The sequence below is a fragment of the Notamacropus eugenii genome, chromosome 6 (assembly GCF_028372415.1).
Source record: "Notamacropus eugenii isolate mMacEug1 chromosome 6, mMacEug1.pri_v2, whole genome shotgun sequence".
Lineage (NCBI taxonomy): Eukaryota > Metazoa > Chordata > Mammalia > Diprotodontia > Macropodidae > Notamacropus > Notamacropus eugenii.
This window is the reverse complement of record NC_092877.1, coordinates 95,368,234-95,384,226: the sequence shown is the minus strand read 5'-3', so window position 1 is coordinate 95,384,226 and position 15,993 is coordinate 95,368,234.

Here is a 15,993-nt window from a genome sequence, read left to right as displayed (position 1 = left end):
TGTTTTTCCTGTTACTCCAGTGACAGGTTAGATGGTGGGATGCAGTAAAAGAGATAGTCTTGAATTTCCCTCACCAACTGCTGTCACAATTAGTTCCTTCTCCAAGCCCCCTTCTCTGAAATCGAAGGGAGGAAGCCAGAATCCAGTAACAGGGATCCAGGAGAAAAGAGAAAGGAAGTGAGTAGATAGGGAGGAGAGGGTAGACTGTAAAGGACATTGACTAGGGCTGTGGAGTTCTGGGATCTCAAGTTGAAAATGACCTGCCTTAGGGATCCAGGGGTGTTAACCTGGGATCCCTAGATAGATAAGTATTTTTGATAATTGTATTTCAATATATTTAGGTTCATTTGTAATCCTATATATTTTATTTTTAAGTACTTTAAAGCATTACTCTGAGAAATTCATAGACTTCACCAGACTGCCACTGGAGTCCATCACACGTTAAGAATCCCTGGGTTAGATAGGCCAAGCTCTTTATTTTACAGATGAAAAGACTGAGGCCAAAAAAAAAAAAAAAAAGGTGTAGTGATTAGCTCAAGGTCTCACTTGCTCTTAAATAGCACAGCAAGAATTCATGCCTGTTTTCTACATCCAATGTACTTTCTGCTGCAAATTGACAAGGAGTGTACCAGGTTCTGATCCTGGCTGAATCACTCACTATTTCTATGACCTTGGGAAGGTCCTAACCTCCTTAGGCCTCCATTTCCTTTGATGAGGATGGGAAATGATGGGATTATATTCGATGACTTGGCCCTTCACAGCCCTAGAGGCATGATCCAATCAACCAATCTCAGTCAATCAATATTTATCCTAAGTATTAAAGGAATTCTCAGGAAATGGTGATTATTGTGGAAGACAATGCTAAATACCTTGCTGGAGGTTGTTATAAATTGACCTGCTGCCATAAATCATGTCTGAGTGATAAGTGTTTTAATGGAGTTGTATGATTCAATTCAAGAAATATTTATTAAGAACCTACTTCCAAACTCCATGCTAAGTGCTGAAGATACAAAGACACAAATTAAGTCCCTCCATTCAGCGACCTTCTAACAGGGACATTCTAACAGGGAAAAATAACAAGAACCTAAATAAGAGAATGCAAGACATACAAAGTAATTTTCCTGAGGGTGGACACTAGCAAATGAAGGGATAACCTCATTTAAGAGGCAGCACTCAAACCCAGCCTTGAAAGGAGTAGAGGTTCCAAAAGATCAAGAGAAAAGAAGGAGGGACCCTTCCAGGTATGCTAGTTCAAAGGCAAAGAGTTTGGCTAGAATGTAGGGATATGAGGGGAAATAATTTGAAATTTATCTGAAAGATGTGTGTTTGTCCTTCATTGTCGAAGAAGACCATGCCATCAGAGAAATAATGGCATGACTTGTTTTGAGTGAGGACTGTGCAGGTCACCAGCCTCACTTCTCTCCCAGAGCCATCTGAATCCAGTGACTAGATATTCATCCAGATGACTCAGGATGAGGCAACCGAGGTTAAGTGACTTGCCCAAGGTCACACAGCTAGTGAGTGTCAAGTGTCTGAGGTGAAATTTGAACTCAGGTCCTCCTGACTCCTGCACTGGTGCTCTACCCACTGTACCACCTAACTGCTCCCATCTGAAAGATAGTTTAGAGCTAGATTGTGAAGAGTTTGCAAATCCAAGGAGCATACATTTTATTCTAGAGGTAAGAGGAAGAAGATAAGGTTTCTGGGCAATGGCCTGGTTGTGTTAAGTATCTCCCTTTGGTAATGGTGTAAAAGACAGATAAGAAAGGGTAGAGGAATTCCAGTGGGTAAACTATTGAAATGGTAGACAAGAGAGGAAGAGGGCCTGAACTTAAGGTGATGGCCTCAAATACAAAGGACCATTTATGAATAATATCATTGAGGTATCTCAGGATGACCTGGCAACTGGGTGGATGTGGGAGGGTCAAGGAGAGGGAAGAGATAAGGTCAAGATTTCAAACCTAATTGGAAGGATGGTAGTGTCCCTGACAGAAAAAGGGAAGGTAGGAAGAGGGAAGCAAAGAGAATTAGTTCTGTTTTGGACTTGTTGAGTGTGAGATGCATATGGAACAGCCCAGTGGAGATGGCAAGCAGGTATTTGTGGATCCGAAATAGAGATGTAGACTAGATATGTAGATTTGGGAGTCATTTATGGAGACATAATAATTAAATCCACATGAACTGGATACAGAGAAAAGTGTAGAGAGATGACTGAGGACAGATTCCTGGAGTACACTTCCCTCTGGGGTCAGGACTTGAATGAGATGACCTTGCCAAAGAGACTGAAAAAGAGAAATCAGAGAAGAAGTAAGGAAAATCAGAAGAGAGCAGGAATAGAAAAATGTAGGGAAGAGAAAATGTTAAGCCACATGCATTCACTGGTCAACAATGTTAAATACTACAGTGAGATCCAAAAAGATAAGGTTAAAGTGAAGGTCTATGGATTTAGCAATTAAAAATGTTGATAACCTTGCAAAGGGCCATTTCAGTCAAGTGGTAGATTCTGAAACCAGATTATAAAAGGTCCTGAAATGAGTAGAAGGTGAAGACAACAGTAGATTTTTCTTCTAGAATTTTGACTGTGAAAATGAGGGGAGATAAAGGACAATAGTTTCCAAGGATGGAAAATCAAATAAAGGTTTTTTTGTTTGTTTTTTAAGGATATGGGGGCGGGGTTGGACATGGTTGTAGGCACTAGGGAAGGAGACAGTGAATAAGGTAAAGCTGACAAAAAAGAGAGAGAGAAGGGAGAGGATCAAAGGCAGGAGTAGAGGGGTTGGTTCTTGCAAGAGACAGGGCCACCTCTTCCTTAGAGACTGGAATAAGGAAAGAATGAATGAGAGACAGTGTTGAGCAGATTTAAGAATTGTATAGAAGGCCCTCATGATGGGTGACCATCATTTTCTTGGTAAAGTACATGATTAGGTCATCTGCTGAGAGGGAAAGGAAAGGGTTGGCATATATGTGGCTGGAAGAAACAAGAAAAGACTGCAAAGTGCTAGAGAGAATGAGTCATGAAATAATAAAAGAATGGACATGCAACAGTGAAGGTCCATTTGAGTAAGATTTTCTTTTCAATGAGTCCTAGGATTTCATCATCGTAGGTAGGTAATGTAGATCATTACCTTCATGCAAATTATAGTGTTAGAGCTGCCTGGGGCACTGAGATATCATGTAATTTGCCTGCTCCTAAAGCAGAGATACAGCTTGAACTCAGGTCTTTTTTACACAAAAGGCCAGCTCTCTGCACAGTTCAACACCCTTTCTCAGTGAGAGTATAGAATATATATTTGTACAATTGGAATTCTTCCCTCCTGCTGCATTCAGTAGCACTGAAGCAAGAAGCAGAAAAGATAGTAGAGATAATCCAGGGTAAAGAATAGGAATTTTTTAATTCAAACCCAGATATAGCCTCATATTTGGCTTTTCCTTTTGTCTTTTTGGAGGCAGTCAAGGTTAAGTGACTTGTTCAGGGTCACACAGCTAGTTTCTGAGGCAAAATTTGAATTCAGATCCTCTTAACTCCAGGCCCAGTGCTGTATCTACCACACTACCGAGCTGCCCCTTGACTTTTTTTTTTAATGAAATGTAGCCTGCAAAGTTTTCTTGTGTCAGCCCAGCAAAAGATAACCTATCAGGTGTCTGAGGACCAGCCCAGCTAGATGCCAAAGGGCCATCACCAAGAGTTTGGTCAAGGACATTCTGATTGGAACAATTCACAGAACATCACCTACTAAGGTATGTTAGTACTATCACCTGTATCAGTGGAGCTATCCTTGAAGCAGGAAACTTTGGTTCATGTGTGGAGATTTAAAATAACAAGACTTTTTAATGAACAACATTAACAAAGCTACCTATATGAGCGATGAGTTAGGCTCCCGAAGAGCTAAGTTCTAAGATCTCTGATGATCGTCCTGGGGTAGATGGCAAGCCTAACATCATCATTATCATCACTGACAACCATGTAACATGGTGGTACACTCAGAGTCAGGAAGACCTGAGTTCAAATTCTTCCTCATACACTGACCTTAGTGGAGGCACTTAACCTCTCAGCCTCAGTTCCCTCATCTGTAAAATGGGAATAATAATAGAGAACTGGACTTGTAGTCCAGAGGACCTGGGTCAGGTCTTGGCTTTAAATTTCCTAGCTCTATGGTAGTAGACGAGTCTCTGAGCCCATCTGTAAAATGAGGATGATACTAGAGTGTTTTCGCTTCATTGGGTTGTTGCAAGGTTCAAATGAAATAAGGTTTGTATAGTTGGATGTTGAGCAAGGAACGCTGTCCTGATCAGCTGAGTTGCTAGTCCACTTGACGAAATTATAGGATATAGGGGACAGGAAAAAGAGGTGATGAAATGTAAGCATGTTCTCCCTGCAGACTTTGAGGGCCCCATTTGCCCCAGTGGTAGCTCAGCGGTGTGCGACAGTGAAGCTTCTTAGTAAATAGAGCACTGGACTCAGAGCTGTGAAGAAATGAATTTGAATCCTTACTGAGACACTTATCAGATGTGTGACTCTGGACAAGTCACTAAACATATCAGCCTCAGTTTCCACATCTGTAAAAATGTGGATAATGTTAGTCCCTACCTCATAGGGTTGTGGTAAAGCTCAAATAAGATAATATATGTTAAGTGTTTTGCAAATATTAACTTACTATATAAATTTTGACTATTATTATTTTAATAGACAATCAAGCATTCATTAGATAGACAGCAAGGTGGTATAGTAAATAGAGTACAGGGCCTGGAGTCAGGAAAATTCATCTTTCTGTTTTCAAACCTGGCCTCAGACATTTACTAACTGTGGGACTCTGGGCAAGTCACTTAACCCTGTTTGCCTCAGTTTCCTCATCTGTAAAATGAGTTGGAGAAGGAACTGGCAAATGACTCCAATATCTTTGCCCAGAAAACCCCAAATGAGGTCACAGAGTCAAACGTGACCGAAAACAAGTGAATGCCAGATTAGCCATTAGTGAAGGCCCCTAGTGACAGGCTGAGAGAACCAGCTATGCCTATTAGGGCCTAGATAAAATGCAAGGCAGCCCCAATCTGGGACTGTTGAGAGTTGAGCCAAGTATGGAGGAAAAAAATCCCAGCTTGTGAGTTCATTCTTCATCTTCTCCTTTGGACTTCTTAGAAAATATACCAAGAGTGGAGATAGAAGGGATCTCTTTCTTCTCCTAACCCCATTCATTAGTGATGAAACCTTGTAGCTAATGCATATGGCAGCATGCAGTGGAATCAAGTCCAACTGTGGAATCATGTTCATGAGAGAAATGGAAAGTCAGGAAATGGCAGAACCCAGGGATGATGGGACCCTACTCATCCTAGGAAGTGGGCTTCCAATCTTTCCAAAAGTGCATAGCAATACCATAAGGCAGGCATCCCCACATAAGCTGGAGGTGGTGACTACCACAAGCAGCTAAGCAGCATCCATCCAAACAACGTTCTGTGACATCCAAGGGGCACATATCTGCAAACAGAGGAGGTGTACCCTGCAGAAACTCTGAGACCAGAGCTGTAAAGAAGAATGTGACAGCAATAATGCTATCCCTGAGACACCAGAGGCACAAGTTGTCTCTCCTGTATGTGTGCCTCTCTACTTGTGAACCCTATGTATGTTCCCAATGACATTGTAGGTATTTGTGGAAGAACATGTCCCAGGTTTATAGAGGGAGGGGTTTCATTATTACTGTTCTTACTATGTCGTTGTTAAATCCTGTTCAACTCTTCATGGGGTTTTCTTGGCAAAGATACTGGAGTGATTCATTTCCTTCTCCAGCTCATTTTACAGATGAGGAGATTGAGGCAAACAGGGTTAAGTGATTTGCCCAGGGTCACAAATCTAGTAGGTGTCTGGGATCAAATTTGACACAGTGCTCTCTTCACTGCCCCTGATCTTACGATACCGTTTCACTAAAAGCGTTTGAGATAAATGTGTCTTCTGGTTTCTTGACTAGAATCAAGGAAAACACATTGGAAGAGGGGGACTCATAAGTTATTGTTCATAGGACTATCACATCATAGATTTAGAACTGGAAGAGTTTGAGTCCATCCTGTAACTTTGCAAATGAGGAAGCCGGTAGAGAAGAGTAAAGTGATGTGGCCAGGGTCCACATTGTCTGAAGCAGGATTAAAACTCAGGGCTTCCTTACTATAAGGTTAGCGCTCCATCTTGTGCACCACTTAGCAGACCAGCAGATCACCTTGAGCCTGGGGTAGTCATCCCCTTGAAAACCTAATCTACAAGTGTGAGTTGGTAGGATAGCTTTGAAAAATTCTACATGTGTAAAACACTTTGTAAACCCTCAAGTGCTATATAAATGGTAGGGATTATTATAAACCCATTTTAAAATTTACATTTGTTTTTTATTTCACAAAGTCTTTTTTATACTGAAAATGCCAGAGAATTTTAATGTTCAATGCCATATCATAAGCAGACATTTTAGGAGATTATTTAATTCAAGCAAACTTCCCATTTCAGATTTCTTTAATCTATTATTTATTTTGATTCTGCTATTTTGTTAGAAGAGGCAGTCCATCAGGGAGGCTTGAGGTTCAGTTCTGATTCCCATGGAAATGCCACTTACCCAGGAAACTCTCTAAGACTAAAAATTGCTTTTATTTTTATTCAGGTACGTAATAAAACAGAAAAAGAGGGTTGGACATGAAACTGCAGGTCTCTGTTACATAGTTTGCTTTTCTTTTTAAGGGGATAATAAAATTAACTGATAGCTTTCGAAGCTATCCTGCTTGTGTGGCTTTCCTTCTGTTCTTTTCTTTCTATTTAAAAATGCTTCAATTACTCTTTTCTTCTCTTCTTTTTCAATTTTATGCCTTTTATTCACAGAAACAGGTTGGTGCTATGGTTAGAGCCAGTCTTAACGTCAGGAACACCTGAATTCAAGTCCAGATTCTGACATGCCCCAGCTGTGAACAAGTCACCAGACTTCTCAGTGCTCCAGTGTGAGGTGGGGAGTCTCTATCTGAGAAGTTCCCTAGACAGATGTAATCACCAACCGAGACCAATAGCAACAACTCAGAGACGTAAAAACCTTATTTCAGAGTGAGGAGGATTATCATTCAATCGGCATAAACTGAAGTTAATGAAAACAAGCAAATTTGGGGAAAGAGGTGGAATTGTGTAAGCACTTTCTTGTTCATCTTTGCTGATGCAAGGACAGACATTATCTCTGCTTCCCTGTTCCCATGGAAACATTGTCCCAGATGCAGTTCAAGCTAATTTCTTACTGCCATCTGCCTGTTGAGTACTGAGGTTTTCTTTAAGCTAAAACCATGTGGCAGTCTGTTGGGAGAATAAGGTTTCTTTGGAGTCTCAGTAGGCTGCATACTCAAGACCAAAAGATTGAAAACAGATTCAATTGGACCTCTTTGCTTTGAATTTCTTGAAATGTTGTAAAATATTATATTTTCTTTGTCATTAACCTGTTAAGATAAATTGACTCAAAAGTGTTATTTAAAGGTTCATGTTACATGATCCCCAAATTTTCAATGTTATCATTATTTTAAAATCATAAAGTTGACCAAATTCCTATGAACTACTTTAAATGCATAACATTTAAAATGTTTAAAGTTTTTCTCTTGAAGAATAATACGTATATTCAAAGCAAAAAAAGTCTGCCTTATAAAAATGTTTCATGCTAACAAGTTCTTCTAGAAGACACATAGGAGTAGAATTAATATTATTAATATTATTTTGTACTCTCAAACATAAATTATTACTTGTCCCAGGCAAGTAGTTACTGTCAAGGCTAGAATGCATAAATGGCTGTTAACATTTTTGTTCTGAACCTAATAATGTGGATATTTGGTTGTCCTCATTAATTTAATGTAATTCAATTCAATTCAAAGTAGTAAGATCTAAGGTCCTTGCTCAAGAACTTTACATTCTAATAGAGAAATTCACACACACACGAAAAAAACTAGAAAATAAAGTAAGACTGTATATGCTTATGTAACCCATGACCTAATACCCCAAACTCTGGATTTATTCACACTGGATTCAGTCTTGGTATATGGAAGGGAGGCCCAAAAATTTACTTTTTCTCCACTTAGTTTTTTTTCTGGGAAACTCAGAATATAACTTATGTTTAGGTCTCTCTAGATATAGAAGAAAAAAACTTCTGATTCTAGGATATTCCCTTAAATAAGAAATCATACCAAATATAAGACAGGCTTTATTTGATCTCACAGGGAAACAACATGAAGGATTCACAAGAATCAACTCTTCTCCTTCCTTCTTCCTTCCAGTAAGTCCTGTCTACCTTTATCTCAGGGACCTTTATAGACTTCCAGCTGCAGATTACTACCCTGAAGTTTGGACACTTTCTGGAAGGAAACTAACATGGGATTGCCAGACGGGAACTTCCTTGCATTCCAGTTTGTCTTGCTTTTCCCCTGAGACCTATACAAGCTTCCAGCCTTATACTACTACCATAAGGAAATTCTCAGCAAGGAAATGAGCTTCAAGTTACTAGAGAAGCAACCCCCTTCCCTATCTGACTTCCATAATCAGAATAACTCATGTTAATAGAGGAGCACAATGTATAGGTTTTTACTTCTATAGGTCATGACTCTCTTTCTTGCTTTTCTTACAGCTCAAAGGCTAGACTCTCAATCCTCAATCTAGGAATACTTGATACTTCACAGTAACACTGGGTTTCAGGAATATCTACCTTGAGTTGTGTGGTTCTTTTCTCTACTTCTGCCATTTTTCAGGCTGAGAAGTTATGCCATTGCCTCTCCACATCTCAGTACAGGAGTTCAGGATTCAGGAATTAGTTCCTGTTCCCTTATGCAAGAAATTGAGTTTCATGGCTCCATCTTCTCCTTGAGCTATGCAGTTGGTAGGTCCCATCACTGCCTCTTGCTTCTGCCTCTCAGGGTCTATGTGTGGGAGCACATCAATTTCAATACTCCACCGACCATGCTACTTCATCATAATGGTGATTAGTGGATTCCAGGTCATGGGAGGAGAAGAAAGAGGGGCCTTGCATAGGGTTTTTTAAGCAGATCTGCACAACTTGGCAGTAGGTAGGGGCCAAAATTAAAATAGGCTAAACTTCTTCAGGCTACAAAAAGGTTAGAGACAAACAAACAATGGTTGGTTGCCTCGGGTCACGTGACAAACATGAGAGAGTGTGCAGTGGTAACCCTACATTTTTCTCATTTTTCAAATCCTTTGGCAGGTCACAAGAGGTCTGCAGGTTGTATGTTGTACAGGCCTGGTTCAATGTCTACTCTTAATTATACCATTTTATCTCTAACTGTGCTTGACTTTCAATTGAAGACTCACTGATCCTTTTTAACAATCCAAAGTAGTGGTTCTAAGCAATCAAACAATTTAAAAAATTATTATAATATAATATTATAATAAAAACAATAACAATAATCCACAATATCTTGAGCCAATCAAACCATCCCCTCTTTTACAATGAAAGTCATTCACTATTTTTTAATGAGATGAATAAACTGACAATTACCCAAGCCCAAGAGAAGTCCTCAGCCTTCTCAAGGAGGTATCAATGGACATGTCTAGACTTTCCATGCAAAACTACAAAATCCCAAAGACTTACCTGCTGGTAACCTTTTAAATCTCCCCAAAAAAACATGGAGTTTGTGCAAATCATGAAAGCCAGTGTGGCATGACCTATAGACAGCTGCCCTGGAAGCCAAAAAGACCTGAGTTCAAAAACTCTTATAGATACTGGCTGTATGACCATGGGTAAATCTCAGTGTTCTTGGCAATCCCCTAAGACTATGAGATACATAGAAATTGTCCACCTGCATTAGTAGACACAGATTTTTCATCCTATACCAGTGAACTAGCAGATTTGAATCCTATCCTAATCCCCAGTAAAAAATCTCTCCAAGGTGTTAGGCACCATACTCAGTGTCCCTAAGTAGAGAGCTCTTTCTGGGAATCTGGAAGACTTCTCAATCCTTCCTAAACATTTTGCCAGGGCCTTACACTCCTCCAAAGAGTCTGTATAGCAGTGTCCATGAAACAGTTCTCAGAGGCATCCAAAATCAACAATCCTTTCTAAGGATCTAGCCTTCTCATAAATGGGTGGTCCTGGCACTTATACTCATTTCCAAAACATAACAATTGTATAAGGTTCCTCTAGGCTCCCACCTATCTGGACTCACTTCTCTGGTACCTTTTTACGTTGATCAAGAGTCCCTTGACAAGTAGGCACCACAATCTTTGGTTTAGACAATAAGCATGCTAGAAGTTCATAAGAGACAAAGATCAAACCAAGTCAGGGGTGTCAAAGATTTCATGGAGGACATGGGACTTAGTGGGACTTGCCTGGATATTTAACAAATGGAAAAGATCTGAATCACTGGAGACCAAAGTAAAAGGAGTTCCAGCTTTTCAACGGAGGAATAAGGCGAAGTGCTGTCTTTTTTTTTTTTTTTTTGGCCAGATTCAAAAGCACCTTCTTACAACCTCTAATAAAGGCAGATATTCACTAGATATGCAAATGAGATGTGTCCAGTGGGTTTGAATGCTGACTGTGCTTTTTTATTGACTATGTGACCTTGAGGAAACTCACAGTCTGGGCTTCCCTTGCCACTTTTGTAAAATAAAGGGATTGGGTAGGATGACCTCTGAAGTTCTAGCTCTAACCTCAAACTTATTTGTCAGTCAGATTACAGAAGCATCAAGACAACTATCTCTACAAATAGTTTTGACCCCATGATAAAGAAAAAAGTGGTTGACATTTTTTCCTGAGATATCTGATATGCTCTCAGAGCGTTCCTAAAAGTTATTACACCACAGCTAATATACTTGAGCTCAAGTTACTATACTACACCCTGAGATATATAAAGTTTGCAATTTTTCTAGCATTTACATCATTGTAAGTAGACTTGAGACTTGTAGCATAAATTTTGTTTCTCCTTTTATTCTGAGTATTTCAGTGGAGGTAGGATCTCATCAAGGTGGGGATTCCAACTGTTTAGCATGGTAGATGCTTAATAAATGCTAATTGATACCCTCCTAAGGTACAGATCACAACCCATCCATGCCTTTTAATCTAGTTCAATTCTTGTCCATGACTTCCCATAAATTTTTCTGGGGATCCTCCTATTATGCTGGGCAGTCCTTTTACATCTCCTGATATTGCACGGATACTTCACCACTATCATCATCATCAATAAACATTTATTAAACACCTACTGTGTGCCAGGCATTGTGCTAAGCACTGAGGATACAAAGAGTTTTTTAAAAATAGTCCCTGCCCTCAAGGAGCTTATAGTCTAACGGGTGAGACAATTTGCAAATATATACTAAGCAAGTCATATACAGTATAAATAGGAAATAATTAGGAAGGCAGTAGAATTCAGAGAAGTTGGGGAAGCTTTCCAGTAAAAGATGAGATTTTAGTTGGGATGTAAGTGCTTCTTTTCTGGTTCTATATTAAATCTTTCTGATGGCATCCTTTATGACACTTCTGTGAGACTCCTTCTTGGCAATATGCTGTACCTACTCACACCCATCTTGTCCTTTGGGTGATGCGCAATTTTATCTCTTTGGGGATGGGCATTTTAATATAAATTGAACAGGATATGTTCTGCTTGACATGAATTGCTTTCACTGTACCAATATAAAATTGCATTTCCTTACAATGACTACTTATATAATAGCACATCTGTGGTAGAGAATTCGCTGTCTATGTCACTAAATTTTATATATTTCCTTGAACTTATAGGAACTGATGCAAAGTGAAGTGAACAGAACAGCGGATACAGTAACAGCAAAATTGTAACAATAACCAACTGTGAAAGACTTAGCTACTGAGTTTAATACGATGATGCATGACAGTTTCAAAGTACCTATGATGAAAAATACTATCCACCTCCAGAGAGAGAATTGATGAACTCGGAGTTCAAATTGAAGTATGTTTTTTTCACTTCTAAAAATTCTTCTTCCTTTTTTTTCTTTGCAATGTGGCTAATATGGAAATATGTTCCGTATGACTTCGCATGTGTAATTGATATTGTATTGTTTGCCTTCTCAAAAGCCAAGATGAGGGGCAGGAGGGAGAGGGAGAATTAGAGCTCAACATTTCAAACATAAATATGTAAAAGTAAAAAATGCAATAAGTAAAATACATATGCTTCCTTGACATCATTTTGCCTTAAGTGACTTTTTTATCTTCTCTCACTAACTAAATTTTAAGTTCCTTTAAGTTCCTACTGTGTTATACACAGTAGGTCCTTAATAAATACTCCTCACATAGTTAAAACTAAGTTTTTTGATGTTTAATTTATCACCCAGTCCTCCTATAACTATGGATTATCACTGTGTTGAACCTTTCCATTTGGACCTTAGTTTTCTCATCTGTGAAATCAGAATTCTATGATGAAGTTGATCACGCCCCACCAATCAGCAATTCAGCAACCGTCGTCCAAGAGACAGACATTTGTGAAAATAGTGGGGGAGATGGAAGAAACAAAGGAAAATGAATCAAGATGTTCATCACACTCCAAGAGATAAAAGCATTGATGATTCTGGTTGGATGATAGATGGCTTCTAAGGCCCTTTCTAGCTCTAAAACTTGATCACATGTGTATACACAGACATGTATATCCTTTGAAATGATTCCTTTATCTATACACCACTATTATTGAGCATATGGCAGAAAACAAAAAAAACCTTCTTTATATGTACAACTTTCATATTTCACAAGTTTTAGTGTGATGTTTTGGGCAAGGTAGAGAAGAAAAGCATATTCAAGCATCTGACATGTATTTATATGGTGATAATTTAATAGTTTTTCCATGTACAATGATGTAAATCTTGAATTTAAAGTATTTGCTAAATAAAAGAGAAAATTTACCTGTGTACTGTCTCCTTTGGTTAAAAAAAAAAGGGGGACTGAGGATGATCCAAACTGGAGAAGGAAATGGCAAACCACTCCAGTATCTTTGCCAAGAAAACCCCAAACAAGGTCATGAAGAGGTGGACACAACCTAAAGACTGACCAACAACAACATGAGTGCAAAATGTATACACTATTAGATGTGATTACTCTGCCATAAGATCATAGACTTAGAGATGAAAGAGACATCAGAAGTCAACTGCTCTAATTGCTTTCTTTTGCAGATGAGAAACTGAAGGCTAGAGAGCTGAGATGACTTGTCTATGGTCATACAATGTGCCAATGATTTGAACCTGGTTCCTTTGATTCCAAATTCAACACTCTATTCACTAAATGATTGGTTTGGCTTAACTATGTAGCCTGTATAAGCTCCAAAGACAACTTATCCCAACTCCCTTTCTCACAAAGAGCTTGATGCCTGAACAAGACTACCTCTCCTGAGATTCTAAGGCTACCCTCAAGGGGTCAGCAGTGTCTTTCTTTAAGGTTATTGGATCAAACCTCATTCAGGTGTGTTGTATCCAATACCAATCACCAGTTATGGTTAGTATCTCCTTTATTAATACCCCTCAGTAATTAGCACCAAAATATCATTAAACCAATTGATAGCCAATGGCTTTTAGAAAGAGATATTTGCTAAGAAGATGTAAAAAGAACAGCTGAATAAACACTTACCAGCAATGCCTGGGGAGTGTTCTATGCCTATAACACCTTGGTCCCTAGGAAGAGTGGGATCAAACTTAACATAGTTGCTTCCAAGCATTTGTCCCATTGAGTTCACTTCCAAACGGAGCATAGCTAATTGATGAAGTTACTCCATAAAGTGGTATCCCAACTACCAGTCAAATTCAATGCTAGGCAAGTTGTCCTAGGTTACTCCTTGGAGGTATTTTGGTTGCAAACTCTGATATAGACTCTGATCCCTGAACTTTTTGAGATTTCATAAGGTCATAGTCTAGTCTGTTCTGTCTTCAAAACTCCTTCACCCAAAACTCCTTCACCTAATACAAGAAAATAATAGACACAACAGGGACAGAAGCAATGTTCATGCTCCGAGGTCTGTGTGAGGATTGCATTACTAGAGTGCTGCATTTGCTCAATTGTTTTTGCCACAAGGGAAGACTAACTTATAAGAGGGTGTGATGAGGAGGAAAAAGGAATAAGTTCAGAAATATCTCTGATTTAAAATCTAAAGTTAACAATAAAGCTTCAAAATTTTTCAAAGTATACTTTGAAATGTCTGTGGAACATGGCATGAAGCAGAGAATAAACTCTATAACTCTTCCCTACCATGTTTATTTAAAATTTTTGCCAATGTTGATGTAATTCATTCAAGAATGTAACCTAGTTTGTGTTCAGGTAGATATAACTGGTCTACAAAATCTTCACTATGTGAGTTATTCGTATGACTTAAGAAAATAAACTAAAGTTATAATATAAATTTAACCATATATTAACACACCTAAGATCTACAAATAATATTTTAAAAGCAAGGAAAAATGAAAGATAACCTTATTTTTGCAAACAGCTTTTTACCCCACAAGACTTTGGCCAACAGCCAAAAAGAGAGATATTAGAATAAATAACACAAAGATTGCAGCTATAGTCTCAAAAGTGTCTCCCAGCTTTTCAGAATCAATAAAGCTCAGTCCATGCAGTCAAAGCCACATTAATATCAACCAAGAAGCCCTTTTGTCTTTTGAGAGTGGCAGTCATCTTTTGTGATATTGTATCTAACACAAAATCACTAGGTCCCTCTCTTGTTTTAACACATGGACCTGAGACTGAGAATATTTCTTCTGTTAATTAAATTCAATTTTTTCCAACTAACCAAAATCTCTTTTCTTTTTCTTCTCACCCTCCCCAATGGAAAAAAATCAAAACAAAACCCACAACAACGTGCATAGTCAAAACCGACAAATTCCCACATTGTCTATGTCCAAAAAGTATGTCTTCTTGGCACCCTGAATATGGGGGAAGTAAGTTTTCATAATCAGTCCTCTAAGAATTTTTCATGCCCTAATTCCTTTGCCTCAATCAAAGGGAAACTTGGTGAAGATGTACTTCACAAATCTCCTCTCTCCCAAACTTAATCAAGAACTGGATACTAAACTCACTAAATAATCCCACTATGAAAGTATTTAGAATTCATACTTTAAGGTTATTGCATGGCTAGCATGCATTCATAATACTTTATAAATCTAAGATTTGATTCTAAACCAAGAGCTTTGGCTACATCACTAAAAGCAACACTAGAAAAATTGATCCACAGCATAGTTATGAGGTGACCATAATTTTAGTCCTTCCAAAATTCCAATTACCAGGCACACAGGACTGGTACTATGGGAAATCCTGTCTATCAGATGAAACAGCTGGGTGGAGTTCCCCACATCAGAGGCCTAAAACTCTCTATACCACCCTGGATGCCCTTGGGGGAAAAGATAGTAGAATTAAACTGTTGAAACAGAACAGGAAAGCAATTTCTGCAGGTTCCTGTGCCAGGAAACAGAGCTCCATGCCATGCCAAGCCTCATAGTCTGGTGCCAAGACTCTAGTCATATGAAGTTCCAAATTTTGTGTCTGATCTCACTGCTGCTAAAGGAACAATAGGGTAGCTGGTATGTTGCTCTGGATAACTGTAACATCTAAAATATATACTGTTTTTGCAGAAATCCTTGAGCAAGAACCTTTTTCTACTTTTCATATCAAATGACAGGCCAAAAGTTTCCCCTAAGAAATTCCCATAACTCAGTTATTCCAAATCCCAAAGGCCATTCAAAAAACTCCCAAGAACTTAAGAAATACCACATTGGATTGGATCAATGGCATGGCATCTGGGATTCTACCTCTGACATTGGTACTAAGAAACAATTTACAGAAAGGCATAATTATCCTTGCAAATACCAACATGGAAAGGTCAGGAATGCTACCCTAAGTTTTTCTAATTTCCTTTAATAACCTGGATCAGCTACAAATTAATTTAAATCTGTCTTGAATTTATTTTTACTTGCAACCCATTTTCCATTTCTATACAATGGTTCATGGGCAGCTAGGTGGTGAAGTGGATAGAGCACCAGTGCAG